The sequence below is a fragment of the Platalea leucorodia genome, assembly GCF_965183815.1.
Source record: "Platalea leucorodia genome assembly, chromosome: 7".
In the NCBI taxonomy this organism is placed as follows: domain Eukaryota; kingdom Metazoa; phylum Chordata; class Aves; order Pelecaniformes; family Threskiornithidae; genus Platalea; species Platalea leucorodia.
Window position 1 is genome coordinate 40,250,352 of NC_138829.1, and position 24,707 is coordinate 40,275,058.

General features: G+C 44.1%; 1 protein-coding gene across 1 annotated transcript in view; it reads right to left on the reverse strand.

The window, feature by feature from the left end:
- Positions 1 to 354: 354 nt before the first annotated feature.
- LOC309593094 (synaptojanin-2-binding protein-like) overlaps positions 355 to 24,707 on the reverse strand; it is a 39,104-nt gene continuing 14,751 nt past the window's right edge. Inside the window, exons 5-6 of the transcript XR_014228719.1 lie at positions 11,941 to 12,033; positions 355 to 436 (exon numbers count right to left, since the gene is read on the reverse strand). The gene's annotated coding sequence lies outside the window, so the exon portion shown is untranslated. The remainder of the gene's footprint in view (positions 437 to 11,940; positions 12,034 to 24,707) is intronic.

A 24,707-nucleotide genomic window follows, 5' to 3' on the forward strand; every position in this document is an offset into this window, starting at 1 on the left:
ACTGACAGCCGGGGGGACCTACCCCGTCCTCTACTGGCTGGATGCATCTCTGCATGGCACACGGTGGGAGGGCGGGGAAGGGACGAAGCGACTGGGCAGGGCGAGTAGTTTCACTTCTGGCAGCGGCAGGGTCTGGAGTTTCTTCCGTCCTGGAGCTACTTTACACTCGTGTTAGACCCGGGCAGCTCTGCAAGGTCTTGCCAGCAAACGCTCCCCTCTGACCTGGATGCGAGAGTCGATTATAAAATCCACTGCGGTAAACTCATCTTCCTTTTGCTCCTCCTCTCTCTTTAAAGGGAGAGCAGGGTCTGTGATGGTGCTGGGAAAGGGTGCAGCCGGGGGGGGGGGGGGGGGGGGGAGATCCTGCGCCCAGAGATTTGGTGTGGTGTGGGAATTAGCACGCTGACCTTAAACGTTCAGACACCGCAGACTCTTTCTGAAACAGCCCAAAAGAAAAAAAGAAAAAAAAAAAAAAAAAAGCAGGGATGACCTCATCTGAGTTGGAGGCGTATCTGAGGCTCTCTGCCAGCTCACAGCCAACCAGATCTGAATGAAAATTGCAGGGAGCCCGTTACATCAGCAAAGCCCAGCATGCCCCAGCCCTTCCCGATACTGTTTTCAGCCGCATGGGAACCATCCCATCCAAGAGAAGGGCTCACCTCCCTTTGTCAGGAGTGGAAGAACAAGACCATAGTGCTGCAGCCTTGTGAATGACTTGTTACGCAGTGTGCAGGAGGATTTGTGGTGGAGGCAGGCAGCCCAAAAGGAAAGTGAGTCCACGTCCTGCATAGCTAAGTGCCAGCCCGACAGAGTCAGCCATAAAACTTTTCCCCCAGCCAGTGCCAAAGGAGACCCAGAACTGCTTTGCCCTAATGGTATGCACTTTCATTTTGAAAGGGCAAAGCTACAGCTTGAGCCTGGGCATGCAGCGTGGCAGGGACTCAAGCACAGTAATTTCATCTGGGCGAGTCATTCCATGGGTGGGCTAGGCAATTCCACGCACATGGCACAGACGCGAGGCCAGCATCCCAACCACCCACCCCCAAGCCCTCCAACCCACCAACTCCAACTTCCCTGTTAGGTGCATTTAACTATCTGACTCAGCAGGAGCAGTTTGTTCAGGTGGGCAAAGATGCCTCCTCCTCCACCCTACCATCTCAGGGTCCAGATACTGCTCAGAGGACGGACTGAGCCCACATCATCATCTTGGAGACTGTGAAGCAATGAAAAGCTCCCTCTGTAAGGGGCTAAGCACCATCATTCATGCTCTAACTTGTAAACCGAACCTCCTACTGAATCCCACAGGGCTCCTGCTAAACTGTCAGAGATACCCTGAGATTGTCACTTTTGGGTATGTGTCCTCCTCTGGTGATGGTGACTTTAAGGAGACTTGAAAGAAGAGGGAATAGCTGATATTAGAGCGACTGATGTAATTGGAAAAGAAAAGCAGCACACAAGCTCTTCCCACACTTGTACACATGCTTACTTGCTAAATTAACTCCAATGTCTGCTGTGCCCAGAGTTCACTAAAATAAATTAAGAGACTTAAACCAGATCCACATTCCAGGGACAGACATCTATAAATACGTAGGATTTGGGAAAGGTGACAGGCAGCCAGAAGCTTAGATGTTTTGTCCTGTAAACGTTTCTAAAATAATCAGCCGGGGCGGGGTTGGGGAAGCTATAAATTAAGACCAGGATTCTACTTCTAAATTTTAGAGATAGAAGAGGAAAAAAAATTTAAAGCTAAAAGCTTGTCTTTAAACTCATCTTCTTGCTTTAAGAGATCAAAGCCAGTCCAAATGTGCATTTTTTTTATTTAAAGGACTTTTGCTGTAGGAGAGACAGTAAATGTCACTTGTACATTAAGACCTGGATTCACTCTGCCTAACTTGATACGTAACTGCGAGAGCTACATTACGGATGTCGTTGCTCTGTTCTCCCCTTTCTTCCCCTTCAGGGAAAGAAGTTGTTCCACATGGTGACTCCACCTCATCAGTGTTTCAGTGATGCTTTGAAAGTTCCTTTTTCTACCTCATTCTATTCTAGGTGACTTATTGTAACTCCAGATAGAAGGGATCAGTCTGCATACAAATGCCCTAACATTAATATAAGCTGTTAAACAGTCACATAAAGTCTTTACAAGGCTTGGTTTGCTTTGGGCTGTGTTAAAAGTGTTTCATCAACAGCTCAGGCTGACACCAGTCAAGAAACTGAACTGTTCTATTTCAGGTGCTTAAGTACACCCCTGCAGATAGCCCTGCTGCCAACAGGCACCATAGTCTGAGTCTTACCCTGTAAAAGCATTAAAATTTAAATGACTTGCAAATACAGAGGAAAAGGGAGATTCTTCTTACTACTGATTAGAGCAGCTGGAACTAGAACTTTAGGACCTGTTTTGAATTCTTCTTTCAACCACTTACGCTACTTTTAGGACTTAGCAGAAACACATTTTTCCCATACGTATGCCTACATTTTTCCCATATGTATGCCTAAAGCTAGACAACACCTTCAGTCACATTTAAACAGCCTGTTGCAAGGCCTGATTTCCGGAGATTCTTCACATCCCTAGCACTCCCTTCAAAGGGATTAATGTATTTGTGTTTAATTGTAGTCATTCACACTTACTATTCATGACAGAAATAAGTGTGCACCTTCAAGGATCACTGTCTAAAGCTGATGAAGTGGTCTTACATGTGTTCTTAGATTAAGAAAGAGGTGAAGTGAAAAGGGTTAAAAGGAAAATAATGCCACCATCCAGCATAGATTAGAAAACCAAGAATCAGGTACAACCTTCAGTAATTACCTGGTACATTAACCACAGCTAGTTAAACCTGGCTGAGAGCTTCAGCCAGCTCCTCCAGGTCCCAGTCACAAAAATGGCAGCACTGGGCACTGTAAACAGTGCTGTGACATTCCATGGGGACAAGAACAAAAGAACAGTAGTGCAAGAGAGAACTAATGGATGTATTAGAGATGATGGTCGTATCTGAGGGTCTGCCTACTTGTGTTCCTATTCAGGAATTCTGGTTTAAATTAACACCTTTCCTTAATTTACCCTCCTGCACTTTCAAAGGCTCCTTAGCAACCCAGTAGACAATGGGGCTTTCAAGCATGTTTCACAGCAGGGCTGCCCAGTTTAAACTTCAAGACACGTAATGGTCTTGTCTCCACATCAGGTACACCTCCCCTGGCTGTCCATTATACTTTTCGACAACTTGTCATTTTGGATTGTATATAGTGCTTTTGCCCACGTCAAGTTGTCATTATTCTCCCATTCTGAGTACATTAGCCAAGACTATCCTTTTTAAAGGAAGTATAAAATGGCCTTTTAAAAACTAGAGAGAATATTTTTTCAGGTCCTTGAGAAAGGTGGAGGGTATTTGAGAATGTAAAGAGATTTGCGTTGTCCTTCCTCCATCTACAACAATAAATCATCTCCTGGATAGGTGCTGGAGCTTTGTAGCCTTATTCCAGGAGGCATTTTGATTGAAAGAGTTTTATCTCACTTCTACCTGAGACACTTGCATATACCAAGGAGCTGACTGATTCTGGTCTGACTTCAGCGTGGGGTACAGGAAAAAATGGGGAGAGAAAATGAGCACAGGATGCCAGCGAAGGCAGAGGGTTTGTGCTTTGCCCTGTGTAAGGCAATATGTGAAATACTTCAGATTGCACCACAAAGGAAAGAACAAAAGTCAAATTGGATGATTTCAACCATTTAAAAGATTTTATCCAAGACTGCGGGGACCTGTAGCTGAAAGCTAGGTGCGTGTTAGTAGCTGGGGGAAACAAAGTTAACATTTGCATTGAATTCCTCATTGAGTCACTCTTGATTTTGCATTTTGTCTCCCTTCTCATTGCAGCTCCACTTCCCAACTTCGGAATTTGTTTGTTGTTTGTCAGGGAGCAATGAAGGCTGGCAGCTCCTGAAGGGATGGGGACCTGAGTGCAATAACATAGCTGGCAGAGCAGGGACTTTGCTATCCAGGGCCCTGTCCCACAGCCCATGAGCAAGGTGCGCAGGGCAGGCCTGGAGAAGGCCACCACATTCAGCCAAGAGTCCAGATCATCGGGCAAGTTCATAAGGATAAGGCAGGTCCAAAGTCAAGCCGGAACGTCAGCCCATGGGTCAGGCCCAGCAGGGCAGGGCTGGAGACCAGCATCTTACCACGTCACTGGGGCAGGGACTTATGGCCCTGGGCTAGGCTGAAATGGTGCTCCTGGGCCACGGGCAGACCCCAGAGGATTACAGGGCTCTATCGCCTCTGTTTACATAAAGCAACACTGTCAACTGATAGCCAAGCAATGTACACAGAGACTTTCAGCCTGGAAGCTGGAATGAAAATGCTGAGCGTTCATGTTCATACTGATGCTAAGGATTAGGCACGTAGTAGTAGTTGTTGTTGTTATTATTACAAATTCACAGCACAAACAATAATTGTTCAAGAGCAGCCGATGCATGCAGTTAAACGGGATAGTACACAGTAACAGTAACGTGTTGTACGTCTGAGGAGCTAAGCAGGTTTAGTTTCAGAGGGTTTTTCCATCAGCAACATCTTCAGATTATTTATTTGCATTATGTTATAATAATGTTTAGAAGCTGCAGGGGGGAGCAGGGACCCGTGTTACTGGACGCTATATGAACACACAGGAGGCAACTGCACCTACTCAATGAAAGGTGGTGATTTAAAGAGACAGTACAGGTGAATGGCAAGAGAAAAGAAACATCATCAACCCTGTGTCATAGAGGTATGGGGAAGCAAAGTGACCAGCCTTCAGCCAAACAGCAAATCTGCTGTACAGTCAGGACCAAAGAGAACTGAAGCGAGGTGCAATGCCACACTTCTACACCGAGATAGCAACTGACATCATAAGCTGCGATCCAAAAAGCCAGACGCTGCTTAACCATGAATGTGTCTAAGCTGCCTCCCTCTCGGCCCAGGACAATCTTTGCCCCCCTGCTCAGCATGCCCAAAACTACCCCAGCCCAGGCACTGTGGTTCTTCACTCCTGTTGCAGTCTGACAGAGACCCAGAAAATCAGCGTGCTGGCACATAATACCCCCAGATAACTTCGTCTGCCTGATACGCTCTGATCCCTCCTACCACATGTTGACAGCTGAACACAGAATCCAGAAGAAAAGGCCAAGCTCCTTCAAAAACACACTGCTGGGGCCACAGACTGCTTTTTGTCTAATCACCTGTTAGATTACAGGGAACTGGAAACCTGGGCTCTCTTAGTCCTGCAGATTTAAAGCTCATCGCATCAAGGAGAGCACCCAAACCTTCAGATTACAGAGCTGGCGTAGGCACCTTACATCCTTCTTGCTCACCACACGGCAAAGGATGCAAGACCCCTGGGCTCCATTCCCAAATGCATTTAACATTGGGTGAAGACAGTCCACAGAATAGCAGATGGGAGCTCCGGCACTTGCTCCTCGACATGTTCCCTAGCTACTAAGTTACACTGTTCCGGCACCCTCAAGCTGCCTATTGATTAGCGTCCAGACATTAGATGCCCAGGTATTACGTCTTTTTTTCAGTCACGCTGAGTATCATATTCTGCAGCTGTATCACAGCTGTATCACAGCTGCAGTCCAGTCATTCTAGAAAAGTTATCAAAGCTAGTGGTACAGGGGATTCATTAAAGAGATGCATATAAGCATCATAAGCTATTCACAGAATTTAAGTATCCTTATTCTATATGTAAGCCTCTCTGTACAGTCCTTTCATAGAACCTGAACATAAAGGAAATGAAGAAATCACAAAAATATCAAAAGGTCTCTCAAAACTAGTCCTAATTTTTAACTTTTCCATTGAGTTTCTTTTACTGTATGTGCAAAGTATGGTAAAATACAACTTGCAAGGCAGTCTTACAGCTTGGTAACAGTGGTTAATAACTACAACTGGTCTACTGTCTTTACCATGATTGTATTAATTTTTTTTACAAATCGCTGTGGTTGCTTGTTTGGGTTTTTTTACCCCCCCGAATACAAAAAACTTAATTTCGTTTTCTTATTTTACTTGCCATAGCCTCATGTTGGATGGTATGCTGTGATTCTTGGGAGCTATTATAGCATCCAGACAACACAAGCAACCTTTTAGCTTCTAGAATAACAGAGCAAAACCCATATCTGATGGCAGGTGCATCCACAAGTGCCTTCTAGTAGGTTCAAGACTACTATGCTCTACTGACCAGCACCACCTATAGGTACCTCCATGCCAGCTTTAGTTGGTTAATTTTTTGATTAGTTTTAACCCCTGCCACTCAAAAACCTCTGTTAATTTTAAAGAGTGAGATATCAATCTGTGCCTAAGCAAAGCTGGTAGCTCTCTAATCCCCCTGGAGTACCTCATCCCTTGTTTGGTTGGATACAGAGAGCGGGCAGCTCATTCCCTCAAAACAACAGGAGGGTATGGCTTCAGCGTTAGACCCTTATGTCATTTCATTGGATCTCTGAACATGGATAGCATTTTACAGCTTTACAAGGCTTAGTGATGGGTTTTGTTTAACCCGATATACTCTGTAAGGCATACCTGGGGGGCTCAAACAGGCCCTTGCACGTAATCCGTATGAGCAAACAGGCTGTGGCTAACCATTAGGCACGCGTACGCTACGCAGCCAATTCTTTATTTAGTCATGCCAAAACCCACTGCAGTACCTTCTCAAACAAAATTGCTCATATATAAAAAGATCATCAAACAACGAAGGAATGTCTGTTGATAAAGAGGAAAATCTAGCAGGATTTGAAGATGAAACTCAATAGATTTTTTTTTTTTTTCCCCCTCATTCCTACCACCCCTGAATTTGCATAAGCCTGCTGTGGCACACATAACAATCTGGCTACCAATGCTTTTGAATACTGCTATAATGTAAGCTGAAATCCATATCAAACAACACCAGTAATGGTGTCCCATCCCACCCACATTCATTGAGCTTAGTGTGAGGTCTCACTTGGCAATGACAAACTAATTGAAAGAGCCCACTGCACAAAGGCAGCCCGTGGCAGCGCACTTTTTCCATTTTCTGCCTATTTTTGTTCACACCATGAAAGCGGCCCCAGGTTTAGTCACCATTTGCAGTCTTTCACAAAGGACCTATATGCTAAACTCTAAATGCAGGGAGATTCTGGTTAATGGTGCCAAAACAAAAAGCTGTGTGTTTGTTTCTACAGAGCTACAGAAAACCAAAGCTTCAGATTAAATACATTTGTTATTTAGGAAGGCAGAAGCTATCACAGATGTCTTGGAAGTGTATTGGTCAGAAATGGATTATTTGAATTTATTTTCTCCATCACTTATTAACAATCCTGTATCACAGAAGTCAGATCAACATCTGAGCAGCAGGCAAAAAATGTGAACCTAGCCAACCAAAGGGTGAGGAAAAAACAATTCTGTCTTGCATCAGTGACGGAGAAGGTTCAACTGACAGGTAGGGCACAGAGGCCTCTTATGAAGTTGGTGGAGTTCATGGATGTAAGGACATGTTTCTTACCCTTCACTAACCTCCTGCATCCAATCTGATTTGGGGATGCTGTTCCCACCCTGCATCCTTGCTGATGTCTCAATCTCTTCCTCCAATTCCAGGAGCATGGCTCCCCATGAAACACAGCCAAACGGCTATCCTGCAGTAGACAGTCTCCCAGCCCAGATACAATGACTTCCTCTCACCCAGTGAAGAATCAGGGAAGAAGGAATGGGACAGCAGCAGCCCTGGCTCCCCAAGGCATGCGTTGGCAGGGCAGGCAGCAGAGCCTTGGTTCCCCTTTCCCAGGGCCGTTTTTCCCCTCAGCAATCTGCCCTGGGACCTGCCCGTGGGTGGAAGCCAATTCTACGCCAGTTCTTCAGGTAGCAGAGATGCTAATATCGGCGTCCCAGCAGAACTCCATTTGCTGCCTTAATTTCCCCGCATACTTTTAACTCGTGAATGCGATGAAATGCCACAAAGTGCTCCTGGTATGTCACTTACTGCTCCAACTTCACCACAGAGATGGCAACTCCTGACAGGACTACTATCAATAGTCTCTGAATCACTTTGAGATGAATCAGACTGTTAAAATATTTAATAGTCATGCACCATCTCAGCTGCTTCCTTACCAAGCTCAGACCTTACAAATTATGAGTAATACTTGCATTGAACAAGGAACTAACATTTTAAAGAAAAATAATCTCTGTTTCTCCTGTTTATCCCCCACTGGCTAATACCAGAGCAACTATTTTCAGATTGCTGATGAAAATCTTCTGATGAGATTGAATGATTGTATCTTTAAACAAAGGTGGAAAACAGATCGTTACATGAATCCTTTCCAAGTTGTTTTTATCTTCCTAAATATTCACGCCATACTTCCTGCTCTCCAAAGGATGAGGAGGCTAGGTGGCACTGCAGGCTAATGGACTAGCTTATTATTACAGGAATTAATTAAGTGAATTTGGTGATCTAATCAGCAAGCTCCATGGCTAATATAGATTTCTTCAACCCTCAATCACTGAAAAATTGAAGGCAACAGGCCTAAGTATATAATTTTGCAAGGTCAGTCTTGGAATGAATAGAAGCAATAGGAGCCCACTTTTCTGAAGCACTGCTCATCCTTATAACCTTGCTTGAAGGAATGGAGTAAGTATATAAAAATGTCAATATTGCTTCAGCCATATATCAGAGTTTGCCTGTTCTGCCAGTTCCTCACTGTAGGTGTCATGAACACTAAAGCACGCACATTCCCACCTACTGCCATAACCTAGCCTAACAGAGACAGTGATATCTGCTTTTTTCTGGTTAAAGCCCTGAAATAAAATTAAAAATAAAATAATAAAATAAAATAGCATCATTCTTCCCGTGTTGTCTACTCTGCCTAAGCAGTATGCCAGTATTGGAGGCCTATCTATGTTCCTATTGGGAAAAAACGATACCAGTAAAGATGTTACTGCTGGCTCACAAAAATGTATACAAAGTCCTATTTCCGCCAACAAAGCAAAAACCCATAGCAGGCTTGCTCCTCCCAGTGAACTCTGTGCCTTGCTCCATCGGCATCATTCCTGACACCTTCTTTCTCAGTCTCATACCCTCCCCCCCACACACACATACATACATGTGCCTCTTTGATTCTCTGCATTTTAAAACATTCCTTGACCATATGCTTTAGCCTTGCTCAGGCCCCATCTTAGACCGTGGTCCCTGTTGGTCATTCCCACTGTCTCCAGTTATTTCATTCCACAAAGAGATTTCATTTCTCTTTCTGTGTGTCTTGAAAAAATACATAGTGCCTGCCTTGCCTTTACTTGCATCTCTGCACAGCAGTAATCACAGTCACCTTCTATAACAACAATAATTCTCATGTATAAAGTAACTGCAAGGAAGGATCTCCAGCTCTGAATTAGGGTGAAGATGTTAGTTTGAAGGACAGGTGTTTCTAGAATAAAAGCTCCTGCATGATTATTACTTAGCAAATGACTCCTTATTGAAAAGCAAAATACACCCTTAGCAGTATTCTAACAGAGGCAGGGTAAGTACAAGACACAGCACTTGGGAGAACAACAATAGACTGAGACAGCAAAATCTTCCAGCTTCTCAAATTTGACACTCCTACTTGTATAGTGTAATTTTTTTTCCATGCCTTATGACTTACATTTTGATTGTCATGTGTGAAATCTAAGATTATGACATGCCTTACAATGATATGAGGATTGTACCTTTCAGTCTCCAATAGATCTTGTCTAAAGAACCTGGGGACTTAAATTATGCCATCTGCTCTTTCACCTGCTCCAATAGGATAACCCTGTGATCCTTAAAGCACGTCGCACCCGCTACCTTGATTTCACATGCGCTTTTGTTGCAGCAACACCAGCACTCCAGAATATATAGCAAAACCTCAGCATCATTGCACTTAACTCAAGAGACAAAATGGTTTTCCTTACGCTAAGGCTCCAAAGATACCCATTACACCCAGGCTGCACTCGTGTACTTCATATGGCTGTGGACTTACTGGAGCAGAAGGGTCTTAACCCCTCCTCAGCCATCTCCCTTTCTCCTACCGGGGGCTGTGAATTCCCAGACCAGCAGCTCTCTTCCTTTCTAACTCCTCATCTCAGATGTGGGGAATGACAGAAGAAAGTGACAGTGCTGTGGCAGGAGAAGAGGGTTTTGCTCATCTCCTTTTCTTGGGTAGAATTTGCTGAGTAGGAGACGGGCTGATGTGTCTCCCACAGGGTCTGTAACAGAGTCCTGGGGTAAGAAGTGTGCAGGAAGAAACAGCCTCCACATAATCACCCCTACCCCACAACCAGCACCACTGTCCTTTCTCACCAACAGGACAAGACAATATCCTTCAGCTCTTCTGTTTTCTAGTCTTAGCCATTTTCCTCCCAGGTTCATCTTGCCATAGAAGCAGAGGAGCTGTTGAGATCTGTCCCATATGATATGGGACAGATCTCAACAGCTCCTCTGCTTCTGTAATCCTGGAACAGCCAGGAGAGGGAGATGACTTACAGAGAAGCTGATGGGAAAAGTGGAAGAGGAGGGAAAAAGGGGAACGCAGCAGCTGAAAACTGACCCTTTTTGAACCCATCCTATCAGAGTCTTGGCACATTTGTGTCTCAGATTTTTCGGAGGTGAGGCTTAGCTTCTGATCTGTTCCCAACTTCTCTCTTGATTTACATTAAGAACTCCAGTTAGTTCTTGTTATTTATTATTTGATGAAGGGCAGGGAACTGCTGGAAATCTGGCTGCTGGCAGAATTCCCTTTTATTTTTAGATGAAATAAAGAAATGGTGGGAAAATAAATCAAATGGGTTGCAAATCAATTGAGTTGAATGGTCAGTCCTTGCTGATCTAGAACCCAAAACATTTCAAAGTAGCTGTGGAAATGGCAACTACTTCTGGCTTTCCTCTTCAACAGCTAAAAACCTCAGTTATAGCACTGCAGCAACAGCACCTGTATTCTTCGTGACAATAAAGCCTGATGGGATACATAGACCCAAATGGTGTGTCCTATATAGTTTCCTGCTCACCACTAAGCAAGGCAGAGGAAAACGGCTGGCAGGCAGTAACAGACCAGCACAAACCCTTTGTTGGCTAAGATGTGCCAAAGCGACAGATGAGAACTATGCCGCCTTACAACTACTAGCGGAGAGCCCTGGCTTGCAGAGACACCAGCCTGCTGGTGCCTGGGACATACCTCTTTAAGTGGGAAACAGCGAAGACTGCAATTAACGTATTTATGCCAAGGGGAAATGTTGCTAGCTGGGTGAGAAAGCAGAGACAGCTGGTTTGGCACTGGGAGAACTGAGCTCAGCCATACAAGGCTCTGCTGTAACACAAGGGCATGCTCCTGACATTGAAAGCACTATGGAGTGATTAAGCCAAGGGTACAGCCTAAACAGGCAGGAAAAAAAAAAGAAAAGAAAAATTATTTTAAAAGATACAATAGGAAGATCTGCTGTGTTGAATTGGGTGGGTGGAGGGTAATGAAGGAGAAGCAGATGATTTGAATTCATCAAGGCCTCCCCATTGTGCCCCAGAACGACCATCTGTAATGCTCTGGAGGCCCCTCTGCAACTCAGGAGACTGTACCAATTTTAGCACACAAGGACGCAGAGGCTATAGGCTCAACACATCATCAGAGAACAAGGGAGAGGGGGGCTAGACAATCAACAGGGTTTGATCCAACGTAAAGACTGAAGCCAAATGAAGGGTGAAGTCACAGGTGCAGATTTTGACCATCCTTAAAGGAACCAGGATTATTAGAACTGAAAAGGAAAGTCTGATGAAACTGAAAATACCGGCATGGACTTTTTTCCTCAAAGGTGTTCAGGGTTTCATTAAATATATACGCATATAGGTGTACATTCATATATACATATAGATTCACATATATATAAAAAAATTCAACTTTTGGCAAGAGTTCAGTGCGTTGTTCTTCTAACTTTGCTAAAATCCCCTTACCTGCTCCCCAGAGTCTCTCTGTGGACAAGGAAAAGAAGGGAATTTGCTTCTTTTGGTAAATCCCACTGAGACTGAGTGGGAAATCAGCGTTGCCTGAAAAAAAAAAAAACCCTAGCCTTTTGTATGAAAAAGACAGTTTTTACTAAAAACACATTGCAGCAGAACAACTCCAGTCATTATAAAGAAAGGAACCACTTGCAAAATAGAATCCCAGCAGGCACTCAACCTTTCTCCTTCCCCAGCTTAAAAGCATCCCAGCCTCATCAAGCATCAACCCCTCAACAAATTCATCCTTACAAATTTAAGCAGCACAACTCCACCTTTAGCCACCAAGTCACAGGCGTACACATCCTCTCTCTCCTACTCAGAGAGCTGTCATGCTAATGCATGCAAGGGGGTTAGCTCTATTTTGTATTCCGGGCATACTCCAAAGGGGCTCTTGAGATCTCACTATGCTGATGGAATTCAGCTTGGTCTCATTTGCAGCTGTTACTGAGATCCCAAATGGAATCAGATACAGGTCAGGTGTTTTCCATTATATTGAGCTGCATTGCTTTTGAAATCTCTCTGCTAATCACATCTCTTGTACATGGTATGAGAAGAGAGATTCAGATGCCAGATTCCGAAAAATGTTGGTTTAAAGGAAATTTCTTAAAATCTGCTTAGTGGCATCCCCTGTCCCTGCCACTCAGTCAAACTCATCCAACCCACAACTGAATCCTGACCCCAGCAGCTGAGGGAGAGTCAGCAATATCTTTTGCACCAGTTCAGCTGTGTTTCTGCCAAGATACACCTGTAACAACTCAGAACAATTCAGAACACCTCAATTTTGCATCTATGAAACTCATTGCTAGCAGTAAGGTGACTTTCACATATAAGGTCTTTTTAGATATGCGTAGGATGTGTAACAGCACAGGAATAATCCTACCTTCCATTACCAACAAGGTTTTCATCAGGGCTACATCCCCATCTCCCTTGTATCCACTCCATTACTCATCACTGGCCAAAGATGAGATTACCTCCCCTGGGACTACAATGAAAGAGTTCCCTATAAACTCCCCTGTGTTGCCTCATCACAGCTGTAGGAATCTGTGAGGGAGGCAGCATCCAGAAAGAAGAAAGTAGGATAGTTCAAAACCACCATCCAGCAGGGTGCCTGAGGTTACAGAGATTGGCTCAGGACCACAACTTCTTTGTGGTACACAGCAGCAAAGCAGTGGCTGTAGGTAGAGTAGATAGGCAAGAGGCAAGGATCTTGGAGGAAAGAGGCAGAATATGGAGCTACAGGAATCAAGGTGCAGCCACCAGAGGCATGTTTCACGTATGCATGAAGACCAGCGCTATGCACTGTGCTGTGCACAGTGGCACCTCTGTCCGCTCAGGACTACTAGGTATGCATCTTTGTACAGATGCTTGCCACGTCTTGAAGCTCCAATTTTCCTTGATGTGTGTTCTACTGGAACAGAGTCAAAATACTTTGGTAATCTAATCTTTAGATGTACTCAACAAGGGTCATACCCTGTCCAATGTCTGACTTGCTGAGGCCAAGCTACAAGGGAACGAGTGCCTTCGCTCTCGTTCATACCAATCCCGTCCTTCCGTCGTGCCTGGCACAAAGCATACTTTGTTCTTTCATACACAGTCAGTAAGACACCAGCGATACATGGGTCTCAGACTTATGATGGTCCATGTACGCGGAGTCTCCCAATCTCATTGACTACATTAGTTTCTCAGGTGAAGGGAGAAAATACATAGGCTCAGTAGGAAAAATTCTGTGCTGTGTTTCTGGTGGATGCAGCATTCTCTAGAGGGTGCTCCACTAGCAGTGCTGCAAGCATGATGCCATTTCCCATCTTCTTCCCACCTCCCCTTTGATCAGCCCGCAGTCACACAGACCCTGCCTGGCAAGAACAGCACTCACTTTTGAGCAAAGTTTGCTGACTGCAACTGTCCCACCCCAAAAGGCGGGGAGGGGGCACTCCTCTCTGCTCCTCTCTCAAAAGTCAGCACCAGGGCTGTTGGATTTATCCCTGGAATAAGCTCTGTGTTGAGAGCAGTGAGAGGCTAAAGGAGACCAGGAGATGTGAAAACTCTCCAGGGAACCGTTTCAGAGCCAGGTCCTCTAAGAAAGCTTTCGCCTCTCCCAGAGAAGCCCTGAAAGGTCAGGAGATGAAAGTTTTGCATCAGATATCCTCTGCTCAGCCTGAATGTCTGAAACTTCTTCTGTTTGCTGGAAAAAGGCCCCAGAGCTCTGAGCACTGACAGAAACCCGCTCCCACTCAGGCAGGAAGTCAAAGTCAGCAAGAGCAGAGGACACGGCCACAAACGCTTTGCCTTCTGGCAACTCAGTTCTAACCCAGCTCACGTTGTGCCTCCGAACCGCCCAGGTGACAGATGCGTTCTGCTTATTGCTTACTAGAAGAGTGCCAAAGAGAAAGGATTCACTGATCGTACCCTCTCCCTTCTCCGCTACCGAAGAAAATGCTATTTACCTAAATGAGGAGGAGGTATTCAACCACACAAGACAGCTACAGGATGGGTGCTCAAGGAACCGATACACTCAATTGAGCAATGTAGAGTGTGTATGTATAAAACAGAAGCTTATTTCCTGAATAAGCCATACCTGCCAAGCAAAATATCTTGTTCTAACACATGGTGTCTTTGACATTTACCTTCAGTCGTGAGGAGACTTACAATTCACAAGTGCCATAACCATGTATGATTCATCAGCTGTCTCCACAGGACTGAAAAATAAATCAGATTTAAACCATCATCTATTTTATAGATGCTTATTAACACGTTATTTAATGTGCCAAGTTTGTTTTGCTTTGCGTAGCTGAAGGATTTTTTTAGGATTTTTGTTTACTTTATATACGGCTCGAAAGCACTTCGCCATAAAATGAATTATACCTTCAAAGTGCTTCCCTGCTCAGAATTCATGTTGTTTGCTTTGCTTTTTAAAAACAACGTCCCTCTCCTAATATATTGAAACTATGGACAGAAGCCCCACTGAATTCAGAAGCAAAAGCAGACCCAAAAGACACAGGGAGCAGATCAGGTTTTAATGATAAGAAACAGCAGCAATTTCACAGGTCTGGGAATTATGGCATGGGGGAAAGAAGAAGTGTCCTACCACACTTGGAGGGCAACGCAAGGTGTAGGGAAATAAGGAAGAGCCCATGTGCCAGTCTAACGTGGGTGATGAGGTGCAGTCCAATTCTGCAAGGTGCTGAGGACCTCTCGGACAGCCATGAGGACATCTTGTGGTGCCAAGTCTCGGGTCACTGAAGCCTAAATGCCCCTGTAATATAATGCTCTTTAAAAGGAATTGCAAATGATTCCCACCAGAAAAGAAGAAAGAATACCCCTGTTCTCCCTGCTACCAGGCTTTCTTGCAGTTTTCAGCATGTGTCCACTGGCTGATGTCCACTTAGCCTAGCTGAACTCACCACGCTGTTTATAGACACTAGCAAAGGCTGGATGTGGCCATGATTCTGGGGGGCAGGACAGAACAGGCCCTGAGCAGCAGCCCCTCTGTCGTGCAACACAGACTGCATCACTGTGCACACGCTGCTACATAGAGGTGATCCCTGTTGGTGCCTCTACTGATCCCCAACTGCAAACATGCTTCCCATCAGGCTCTGACTCACAGGCTGTAAGCGAGCAGCACTACTACACTTCTTAGATGAGCTCGTAAAGACTGTAATTCCTTTTCATGTCCTGAAAACCTGGAGCACAGTGACAGCTTGCTCTGAGCACTGCACAAAGTCCATTCAGTAAAATTTCGCTGGCACGTGGGTCCAGACAGCCCCAGTCTCCCCTTCCTCTGCCCTTCCAACCCCAAAGTGCTGTAAAGGCTCCGATTCCTTCTGCTCTGCTTCTGGATGGCTGGGTACCAAAACCCAGGGGCACTCGGCGTCATCCACAGGATTGGCACTGCATGGCCACTCCATCACAGGGGAGGAATAAGAGATCTCAGGAGCAGAAGCTAACAGGGGCCAAAGTAGAGCCCTTAGCATCTCAGTGCAGGCAGCAGAAGCTGCAGTATTCTGGGATGCCCAAGAACTAAAAATAATTGTGACTATAGAAGAGCTGTTTTGTTGACACATGCCACCATATAACTTGACACACGCTGAGCTGGCCTTACCCACTATGGCTTACAACAGTCGTGTTTATAGCTGCAACCTGGGAGGTATTTTAGGATTAAATCCAAAGTCTGTCACCAAATGCAGACATGGACACATGCTCTCATACCTTGCACATCTAATCGTTGACTTTTGAGTAGTTCTGAGACAAATGCATTTTGTAGGTAGTCTAGGCATGCAGAAGTCCGTACATTTAAGCTGTACCATTGCAGAGGATGCTTATAAATATAAAGCTGACTGCATGAAAACAGAGATGAAGTAGTTGTCAGCCAGAAGTGACAGCCTTCAAATACTATTACTCCTGGTTTAACTTTCATTAAAAATGACAGGATAAAATGGCTCTTACACAACTGCGGTGTTATGAAAAGGAACCACTTCCAGTGCAGGTATCTCCTAATAGACAGCAATATTCTAAAGAGGAACTCAGATTATCAAACTCATGTAGCTCTACGCCACTTAATTAAAACATTACTAGTAATTAGGGAACCCCACTGACTTCCCTCCTGCCTTCCTCCTGATCTTCCCCGTCCTTGAAATTTAAATTTGAACCACCCTGAAGCATGGAGGGTGTTTCAACTCTGGGTTCATTTCAAACCAGTAGGCAGATAAAGCTAAGTAATGGAGTTTGGATTGAAACTCCAATCAAAACTTCTTCAGGAGAGTAGGACTGAGATGTGAAATTTGGAGTATTCACCTCCATCCACAGATAACTGAGGACATATTCAGCCTTTCAATGCCTTTCAATCACATCATGAATCAATCTGTCCCATTAGACCTGATAAATCTGCACAATTTAATCTGGGGCCGAATAAAGGTAACAGTTACCAAACATTTTCACCTTATTGGCATATCGATTGTAAAATATCTTTTTTTATCCTATTACTGGGAACAGTCTGAGCTAAAGAAACTCTCAGCAGACAAAAAAAGAATGGATTGAAGCATAATATAGATATGTCAGAAAAACAGTCTGCAGAGTGAGGGTCCAACAAAAGACACCAACAGCAGGAGGGACTAGATACAAGTATATTAGAAACCAAACCCTGGAACACTAGTATCTAACTCCATAGTTGTCAAACCTACTTCTTTCCCCCACCTCTCATTTGTGGAAAACTTGCTAGGCTAAAAGAAGGGCATTGCACTAAAGCCAAATAAGAGGCAACCACGATATCCCTCTTTTTTCCCTTCCAGAAATCAGTAACTAAGCAGCTCTTTCAGTCCCAGTTTTGCAACCCAGGCCATCTCTTACCAAATAAATAAATAAATAAATAAATAAATAAATAAATAAAGGAAACTAATTTTAAAACCTTAGACCATGTTTTCTGCATTTGCATGCATCACGTTGTTCAGCTCTGGTAGAAGGTTTAGCATGAGCAATATCTCACCTCATTAAATCCAGCTACCCTGCGAGCTCAAAATGCACTCTGTGCCACTGTTAGCAATGCTACTGTGATTCTACCACTCTGCTGTTGAATTCAGGAGAGACTCCAGCCTGTGTTTCTGCCCATTAGGAAGACTGCCAGCTGCTTTTTTGCCTCCAATCTTCCCACTGCTGTAACTGTTGATGTTTGAAAGAGGGAAGGATAAAGACAAGGAAAGGAGAGGGCATTTTGTGAATAGAAGAACCTTATATGCCAATATTCTTAAGTGATCTCCCATTCTGAACAAGATTCAAGAGTGGAACAACCTGGAAATGGAAAGGAGCTGTTAGAACACCACTAATTACTTGGTTCTCCACAGAAATAAGATAACTACCTCTAGGGGATGCATGTGTTACTCCCCCAACAGTACAGGGTTGCTATAGCTTTATTAAATTGTCCCAGAAGACAAAGCACTACCTGTTGGGAGCTCTTCCACTTGCTTCACTGCAATATTATTAGATCACTCCTTCCTGAATCTTTCTGGGTGCTGCCATCTGTAAAGGGTTGGCTTTGACTGCTATACAATTTCAGAGCTTGTGGGAGTCACAAAAACTCAGTCAGGGACTTTCCGATGACCTGAGCACTACCAGCTGCCCAGAAGACTCCCTTAAAAAGAAACACAGTGCCTTCCAGAAGGAGTCTTTTGGGTTGGCACTCTTCTGACCTGCAAAACATCAGCAAAAACACTAGAGGGTTAGTGCAGCTTTCCTTTGGCATCTCAACCAAAAATCATACTATATCTTAAGATCAGCTCCTGTTCTGGAGGACAGGAAAGTAGAAAACACTGTATGATGTTCCAAAAAGGCACAGGGAGGAATCTGGAGAACTGTAAGCAGAAAGAGTCTTAATTTTCCTCCTGGTAAATTTGAGTGGTGAGAGAAGAGGAAAACTGAAGTTCATGGAGGAGTGAAGAAACTAAGAGTCTCTACCCAGAGCTCACCTGCAGGAGGAGGGACCAGAGCTCTCTCTTTGGAACAACTTGTGCAATCAATGACACATTGCCAGGCACATCAGCACCCTGAACAATATCTCCATGTGTGGAATTTTAGCTGACTTGAAGCTTGATAATAAAGGTAAGAACCTATGATAATCAACATAATACGTACTGAAACTAGTAGAAAAACTAGGACCTATTATTTAAGATGCTATCTGAAAGAGTTTAGCAGCCTCCACTCCAAACATGAGCGTACATCACTGCCCAAAACAAAGGCATTCCTGGGGCTGCCCAGGGAGTCTACAAAAGAGGCTAAGGTGTACATTGCTCTTCTTAGAGGGCTGCACATACAGAGTTGCAGGAGAGTGAGAGAGCAGTCAGGGGAAACACCACAGGAACCAGCACAGAATAGGAGAAGAAAGCAAAAAAAAAAAATGACAGAACAAGCAGAAACATGGCTCGGAGAACAATTCAGCAAGGGAGTTTTGGGGTGAGATCTGGATATCTCCTTGAAAGAGACAAGGAGAGAGCACAGACCCTACCTGCTGTAGTAGATGAGAAAAGGACCTTGAATATTTTTGCACATTGGAAAGTAACATCAAAGATTCCTAATCCTACCCTCAATTTCTTTACTATAAACAACCCAAAGGGATTTGGACTGTGAGCAGCAAAGGATGAGGCCTAGATGTTGAACTTTCAAGTGACAAGTTAAGACCAGCATCTCTTCCAGAGAACTGGAAAACAAGTTTGTTTTATCTCATTTTAAAAGGCTCAGATAGTAATCTGGGCAAGTTAGACCTTGCTCGCCTTCTTAATAAATCAGCTGAATAGCTCCTAGAAGGCAGAATCCTAAAGACACCTCTGCAGGATTACAGTGCAAAGAAAAAGCATCCTCTATTGTAATTCTTTGGTTGTATCAATAAAACAGTTAGCGGGAGAGAACTAGTGACCAACTTCTATTTTTGGAAGGCATCTAGTAAAGCTCCTCATGGTGCAATAATGAATAATTATTGTTTGAGCTGCAAGAAGTACAATTTGACCATTCTGATCTATGACTGAGGGCAGCAAAATGGGAATAAATGAACAATTTTCCTCAATGACAGAAGGTCAACAGCAGGATCCATCAACTTTCAACACTTGGATGTATTTTGTTTAAAATACATGCTAGTGAACTGGAAGGGAAGACAAACAATACGATAACAGTATTTCAAGTGATACCATTACATAGAAAAGCAGATTTTATACAGGGAGGTGATACCTTTTATTTGACTAATGGATACAGCTGTTAGAAAACAGCCAGCATATGGGCATGCGAACTCTCCTCTGACCTGCCTGTTTTCAATTCTATTAGCTGATCAAATAAAAGGATAATAACATCTCCCCACGAAACTTGCCATACTTGTGTCTATAGAAAAAGACGTTTCTAACAGTACTACCAGCAACGGTATTTAGGAGGAGGATTTTCAGATGGACCTTGATGCTTCAAAACATAAGGTAATGACTAATTACAGAGGTTTATAAAAAAGACCATCTCCTCAATGCCTCCTGTGGGGTCCATTCCATCTTCATCTGAAACAGCCAATACTAGTCCCAGACACAGACTGGAACTAGAATCAGGCCCAAACTGGAAGGATTTCTGAACTGTTCCAGAGCAGCGGTGCTTCTGTCCCTATTACTTTCACGATACACACTCTACTTAGATCATCACTGAGTCTTCTTCTAACATAGGCTTTTTTAATATCACCTTATAAAAAGATTATTTTACCCACATGCCTCCATTACTACATTTCTTTTGCCAGTAACAGAAGTAGTACTCAGGGTTCAAAACAGGCATCCACCCCTTAGAAAAACACATTATGTGCTGACATACCTCACCTGCAAGATGAATTCCCACAGCTCAGAAATTCAGTTCATTTATTTATTAAGCAACCAGTTAACTTTAAATTCAGCACAGGTAAAAGCACAACAAGAAGTGATAATTGGGACTTAATAATATACTCAGCTCATACTGGATACAAACTCAAAACATAAAAATCACTTAGCAGGTTTTCTAGTTAATGGCTTAATTTTCCCTTCTGCTAAGCCTCTAGTCTAGTAGAAAGTATCACTTAGCTAGTTCAACCACTAGCTCTCCCTGTTGAGAAACTGACACATTAGAAGTGATCAGGCCCAGTCAGCATGGGTTTATGTAAGGCAGGTCCTGCTTGACTAACCTGATCTCCTTCTATGACAAGGTGACCCACTTAGTGGACGAGGCAAAGGCTGTGGATGTTGTCTACCTGGACTTCAGTAAGGCCTTTGACACCGTTTCTCACAACATTCTCCTGGAGAAACTGGCTGCTCATGGCTTGGATGGGCGTACTCTTTGTTAGGTAAAAAACCGGCTGGATGGTTGGGCGCAAAGAGTTGTGGTGAATGGAGTTAAATCCAGCTGGCGGCCAGCCACAAGTGGTGTTCCCCAGGGCTCAGTACTGGGGCCAGTTCTGTTCAATATCTTTATGAATGATCTGGACGAGGGGATCGAGTGCGCCCTCAGTAAGTTTGCAGATGACACCAAGTTGGGTGGAAGTGTCGATCTGCTGGAGGGTAGGAAGGCTCCACAGAGGGATCTGGAAGGGCTGGATCGATGGGCCGAGGACAATTGTGTGATGTTCAACAAGGCCAAGTGCTGGGTCCTGCCCTTGGGTCACAACAACCCCATGCAACACTACAGGCTTGGGGAAGAGTGGCTGGAGAGCTGCCTGGTGGAAAAGGACCTGGGGGTGTTGGTTGACACCCACCTGAACATGAGCCAGCAGTGTGCTCAGGTGGCCAAGAGGGCCAATGGCATCCTGGCTTGTATCAGAAACAGTGTGGCCAGCAGGACCAGGGAGGTGATCGTCCCCCTGTACTTGGCACTGGTGAGGCTGCACCTCGAGTACTGTGTTCAGTTTTGGGCCCCTCACTACAAGAAGGACATCGAGGTGCTGGAGCGTGTCCAAAGAAGGGCAACAAAGCTGGTGAAGGGTCTGGAGCACAAGTCTTATGAGGGGCAGCTGAGGGAACTGGGGTTCTTTAGTTTGGAGAAGAGGAGGCTGAAGGGAGACCTTATCACTCTATACCTGAAAGGAGGTTGTAGCAAGGTGGGGGTCAGTCTCTTCTGCCAAGCAGCAAGCAATAGAACAAGAGGAAATGGCCTCAAGTTGCATCAGGAGAGGTTTAGATTGGCTATCAGGAAAAATTTCTTCACCAAAAGGGTAATCGGGCACTGGAACAGGCTGCCCAGGGCAGTGGTTAAGTCCCCGTCCCTGGAGGTATTTAAAAAGATGGGTAGATGTGGTGCTTAGGGACATGGTTTAGTGGTGGACTTGGCAGTGCTAGGTTAATGGTCAGAGTTGATGATCTTAAAGGTCTTTTCCAACCTAAACAATTCTATGATTCTATGATTCAGAGACAGGGCAGGACTTCAACAGAAGCTCTGCAGATCAAAAAACAGCAGTGATTTCGATAAAGACCAGAGTCCTAGAATATAGTCACTGTCTATGAACTATTACTTAGAGAGCTGTGGCACTGTCCACTTAGATAAGCTTTTCAAAGTTTTCACTCTAAACAAACACTTGGCCCAGCTATGTCTACTTGAATTTGTATGACGTTTGGACCCAGTTCCCTGTTTTGGAGTTGTTCCTCCTATGGAAAAGTTCATTATTATCATCCTGAAAGAAGCACAATGAATGCAGCCTCTTGTAAAAGGGGGGAACTACAGTTTAGACAGTGAAAGAAGTGAACGGCAAGCAGAACACCCCCTCTCTTCAACACAGATAACTCCACTGTCAGGCAGATTTTCCTCCTGGTGTGTATAACTAGACACTTCTAATGTGCTGCTTATTCTGGTTTGCAAAGCTGAAGATGTGCTGGGTAAAATATTAAAGCTCTCCATTCTTCTGCCCTCTTAAGATTATTTCAATAATCAACACATATCCTCTTAGCCAAGGGAAAACAAGACAGATAGTCACTGATTCTGGCATAGATCATCTTGCTGGAGACCCTCTTCATGCAGCCATGCGTGCAAGCAGCTGAACAAGTGGCTATGAGCGTCAGCTTTTGAGCAGTCTGTGTCGTTAAAGCCTGGGGATAAATACACAGGTCCCCAAATGATAAGCTTAAACCATACTAACAACTGTTTGAGAAAGAGTTCCTTCATCAATAACAGCTATTAGCACACCCCAGTCTGACTCATCTCTTTCACCATCTGTGACAACATGTCATTTGCATTAATCCCTCATTTTCCTTGCTCCACATTCTTCTTAGCATTCATGCTTCCCAACTTGCAGGAATATTTGTCTGACCCTTCCCCTTAAAACAACAACCATCAACACAGGTATTTAGATGAGCCACTGATCATAACCAAGAACACTGCGCTGATTTGATATTGCCATCTTGGGAACCAATGAACTGAGAATTGCTAATGAATCACTAATGCTCAGTGATTGTATCTTCAACAGGCAGTGATTGTATAGATGGGTCATTTCTGTGTATATGCAGTATTACTTCATTTTTTTTATCCCTGCTCTACTACACACTTAAAAATGTGTTCAGATGATAGAGAAAGTATATCAAGTGCCGTCATGAAAAGTATGGGGGCTAAACCACACAAATACTATGCAGTCGGAAAGAATTTACCAGGGCAATTGTTAAATAACAGAAATACGCCATTACCGGTGGTTTCACAAAACAAGCATCCTACTTTCAACACCTTAGATTTAAGCCATACGGGAGATGCACAGAATACCTTTAAAAGGCAAGTCAAGCGATTGGAATTAATCTCTGAATCAGAATCTCAAGAGGACAGCTTTGAGGCACGCTGGGATTTCCCTCCTGCTAACCCATCCCTGTCCCACAGGTGGCAATTACCTCTCTGCCCTTCAGTAAGGGCAAATAGAGATCTCTTCTCCACAGGGAAAAAACAATTTTCTCTGTCAAGTTGTCTATCTGATTAACATAATAAAGTTAAATTCAGAGAAGATGCATCAGCCTCTATTTAGTCTCAAGTTTGTGGTTTCCATTTCAGGCTTGAAAAAGTTCTTGTGCCCTTCCAGTGCATGGAGGGGCTCCTGACAAGCAGAAAACCTTCAGAATTAGGTGGAGAAAGGTCACGTATGTTTTGCTGATGGCCCAGCAAAAAAGCAGTATATTTCAGGCATTGAAAAAGTCACTAGAAGGCCATAGCAAAGCAAAGTTTCAGAGAACAGTTTCCAGTTTGGTGCTCTTAAAATAGATCAGCATTTGACAAGCAAGAGAGACAACTCTCTGCCATCCTCCTTCTCCTCCCACCTGCCCCCACTGCCAGGAGAAGCGTGGCGGGAACACTGGCCTAACATTGCTTTTCTTTTCTCGATGCAAGACGGTCATCCTCTGTGTCCCCTGTTGTTAAGCTCTGAATCATAAATCGTTGCCCCTATTAAAGGGCAGCCTACAAACTCACCTCTAAAATGTTAAATATCACAACTGTCAGAACCTATTTCAGTCAGTTGAAGCCGCTGAAAGCAAATCCCTTTAACTTTAACCACTTTCAAATCAAGGGCATGTTGGCTTTATGCAAAAAATAAGCCTGCATTTCGGGAAAGTAGGGCCTGCTTCTCAAAGAATCAGCACAGATATTCAGGAGACATTGACCGAGGCACAGCAAACAGTGCCACAAGGTGGCCCAAACCTCCTCCTTCAGCAACAACTGTTGAGTCCTCGAGGTTATCCAAACCCTTCTCCCTCTCCAGCCAATCTTTTATAATCAGTGCCTTTCACATCCAGCCCATATCTCCGTACTGCAGTGTTCACCTTGAACGCCACCATACATGTTCTGATACCAGCATTTAAAATAGCACTTAGAGACAGCAGTAGCAGAGTACAGGGGTTTCCCTGAAGCAGCATTTTGACTATGTTTTTTTTTTTTTTTTTTTAACCACAGCCACAGAAGTCCGTGTGCTGAATTGTGTTTGATTTTATTTTCCAGCTTCATACCACAGCCTCAGAACCACGTGTTCTCATTCAGCTGATCATTGCTCTTACATCCTCCATTTAGGATTTTTATAAGTATTTATACAATACAAACAAATTCAGTAGCCAAAATGGGACATACCAGCAGTTCAAGGAGAGATTAATTAAAGCTTGCCAAGCAGGGAGAACTTGAATATGGAATGGGAAGGCTTTTTGCTCCTCATCCCAGAGTGTCTAAATGTTCACACGAGAACATCTGAAGTCCTGTTTCAACCTCTGAGCGAAATGCAGTGGAGCCCA